At 44.7% G+C, this 3,402-nt stretch overlaps 1 pseudogene across 1 annotated transcript in view; it reads left to right on the top strand.

Annotated features, from left to right (window-relative positions):
* The window catches only part of LOC103725920, a 17,843-nt pseudogene extending 16,308 nt beyond the window's left edge, over positions 1-1,535 (top strand). The window contains exon 2 of the transcript XR_001872179.1: positions 296-1,535. The product of XR_001872179.1 is annotated as a long-chain specific acyl-CoA dehydrogenase, mitochondrial pseudogene (transcript). The remainder of the gene's footprint in view (positions 1-295) is intronic.
* The last annotated feature ends 1,867 nt before the right edge of the window (positions 1,536-3,402 follow it).

The following is a 3,402-nucleotide window of genomic DNA, read 5'->3' as shown; positions in this document are numbered from 1 at the left end:
CCCTATTCCCTATTGGCAATTTGGGTAACCCCTTCAGAGGATGGCATGATACGAATAGTAGATAGTAATTGGCTAGGCAGTTAGGGTAAAAAGACCCTAAAGAAAAGTAGCCAGTTTCTTGGCTAAAACTCACAATGTCCTTGGGCCTCTTAGCAACATACTCTCTTCTAAAGGCCAAAAATTTTGAAAATATTTGGGAGCTTTTAGCTAATCCTTAAAAGATTTTAGGGAGCCTTGACCTCTCTCGGTCCTGCCACCCCCATGGTCTGGCCTTGGCTGCTGTGCCTCCTCAAAGACTTCCTGCACATCCTGGGTGCCAGCGTTGCCAGTTCCCAGATGTTCTCACTCTGGTGGGGAAGTACACCTGGAGACAGCTTCTGCTAAGAAATTAACAGATATTGGAATTAGAAGAATCTTTTCTTCAGAACATGACATTTCCCAGGAAAGTGTAAAAAAGTTTTCTCAAGAAGTGGTTCCTTATCATGCAGAATGGGAGAAAGCTGGTGAAGAGAGTAGAGAGCTCTGGGAAAAAGCTGGCAAGCAAGGCCTGCTGGGGTCATTATTGCTGAGAAGCATGGTGGGATTGGTAGAGACTTGTTCTCAACAGCGATCACTTGGGAAGAACAAGCATGCACAAATTGCACAGACCCTGGTTTCAGTCTTCATTCTGATATTGTCATGCTCCATATTGTAAATTCTGGCACAAAAGAACAGATAAACTACTTCATCCCCCAGATGACTGCAGGCAAGTGGATTGGTGCCATAGCAATGACAGAGCCTGGGGCTGGAAGTGACTTACAAGGAGTAAGAACAAATGCCAAGAAGTCTAGGAGTGATTGGATTCTCAGTGGAAGCAAGGTATTCATCACTAATGGGTGGGTAAGTGATATTGTGATTGTAGTTGCCATCACAAATCATGAAGCTCGCTCCCCAGCCCATGGCATAAGCCTTTTTCTGGTGGAAAATGGAATGAAAGGATTTATCAAGGGATGGAAGCTACATAAAATGGGATCGAAGGCCCAGGACACTGCAGAGCTGTTTCTTGAAGACGTCCGATTGCCAGCTAATGCCCTACTTAGATTAGAAAATAAAGGATTCTACTACCTCATGCAGGAGATTCCATAGGAAAGACTGTTAATTGCTGATCTGGCAATTCCTGCCTGTGAGTTCATGGAACTATGTTAAGCAAAGAAAAGCTTTTGGGGAAAACAGTTGCACACATACAGATGGTGCAGCATAAACTAGCAGAATTAAAAACACACATTTGTGTAATCAGAGCTTTTATGGACAGCTGTCTGCAACTGCATGAAGCAAAACATCTGGACTCAGTCTCCACTTCCATGGCAAAATATTGGGCATCTGAATTACAGAACAGTGTAGCTTATGAATGTGTACAGCTCCATGGAGGCTGGGGATACATGTGGGAGTACCTGATTGCAAAAGCTTATGTAGATGCTCAAGTTCAGCCAATCTATGGTGGCACCAATGAAATAATGAGAGACTTGATTGCAAGACAGATCATCAATGACAAATAGACATCTGCCCACATCCTGGAATCCTATTACAGTTAATCTAGATTTGAATCCGCTGAAGATAAAACATAACCTGGAAAGAGGGGGAAACAGTAAAGGTGTTTTCATGTGTGTTGTCTGTAGAGAAAGAAATCAAATATAAATTTAAGCTTAATACAGGGGAATGAGAAATCTTTGAACCCAAAGAGTCTCAAGTGACAACTTGAGATGTATACCCTTTTTAAAAAAATATAGTAAATGTCAAAGAAAAAAAAGATGTTAGGGTTACCTCTTCAGAGGGGGAATGTTAGAGTAGCCAAAAGCCCCATTTTAAAAAATCAGTCAAAGAAGAATAAAGAGTACATGAAGTTATCAGAAAAAAGTGATGGGTGTTGGTGGAAAGGTAAGTTAGTATAGCTATTATGGATAACATCATGGAGGGTCCTCAAAAAATTAAAAACAGAACTACCATATGATTCAGCAATCTCACTACTTTAGCAATCTGTAGCTAAAGGAAATGAAATCGGTATGTTGAAGAGACATCTGCAGTCCCACCAGAACTATTGACAATAGCTAAACAATAGAAGTAATCACACTGTCTATCAACTGATGAATGGATGATGAAAAGGTGATATATATGTGTGGGGACCTAAAGGCCCCACCTTGCAGAAGTCCAAGAGGAAGTTACTGGGGCACAGCCTGACTTGCTTTGAAAGTCTGAAGAATACTTCCACTCTGCTGAGGAGTGCATGATCAGTGCATGACCATCCTTAAGATACACCCTCAGGGGGGGAGAGGGGATTTCCAGTGCCTTTATAAGCTCTGTAACACCTGCAATAAATGAGTCCCTGCTTGACTAGGCTCCCCGTTGCGCCTGAGTGTTCCCGGTACTGGGGGTGGCATGGGCTGGTGAACGGCGTGCTTACTCATCCCCAATCATCACTGCACAGGGGTCACTGGTTCGAACCCCTGGCAACTGGTGCCCAGCGTGGTGCTCAAAGGAAGGTGAAAAGAAGAAAAGAAAGAAGAAAGAAAGAAGAAAACAGGATTGGGGCCAATTGGAGGAAGTTCGGGGTAAGCAAGATCCAAAATATGGGTAATGCAACTTTTAAGTTTGAGGACCTGGCCCTTAAAGCACTGAGAGATATGCTTAAAAGCAGGGGATTGGATCTGTCAGATCCAGTAGCTCAAAAGGTTTGGGCAGAGGCAATTCATTTGGCTCCCTGGCTACTTGGGGCTAATGTTTTTACTGGGGATACATGGGAATATGTGGAGTGTCTAGCTCGACAAAGGGAGGTTCAATTGGGAGTTGGTCCACCGCTGGAGTTCTGCCATATTATTTCAGCCTTAAAGGCATGCTTTTGGCCTGAGAGCCCTAAGCCCTCAGCACCACCTCCTGACGAGCCTTCAGAAACCTCTGGCATGGGAGTCATGGGAAGGGTTTGAGGAAGAATGCAGAAATGCAACAGAAGTGAAACCAAAGTGGCCAAAGTAACAAGCAGCACCTTGGCGTGCCCTGGCCAGCTTCAGGGCTTCCTGAAACCCATGAAAACCATCCCCATTTCCAGGATTCTGGCCCCACTCAGGAGGCTTCTGTGAGGCCACAGGTGGAAGCATATCCTATTAATGTAAACCCAGGAGGCACACACCCTGACCCCTGGCATCCCAGGGAGGTGAAGGATTTGAAGAAATTAAAAAAGGCGGTGGCTGAGGATGGCCTGGGATCACCCTGGGTAGATGCTCTCCTCCAAGGCTTGGCTCATCAGCAGTGTACTACAAAGGATTGGCTGGACCTCACCAAAGCAGTCGTTCCTAGCCCTATATGTATTAAATGGTGTGCCCTCTTTAAGGAGGAATGCAGGGAACAGGCTGAGAGGAATGCAAGTGCGAA

Source organism: Nannospalax galili, unplaced genomic scaffold (assembly GCF_000622305.1).
Source record: "Nannospalax galili isolate Female #2095 unplaced genomic scaffold, S.galili_v1.0 scaffold269, whole genome shotgun sequence".
NCBI classification, from domain to species: Eukaryota; Metazoa; Chordata; class Mammalia; order Rodentia; family Spalacidae; genus Nannospalax; species Nannospalax galili.
This window is presented reverse-complemented; position numbering and strand designations above follow the sequence as displayed.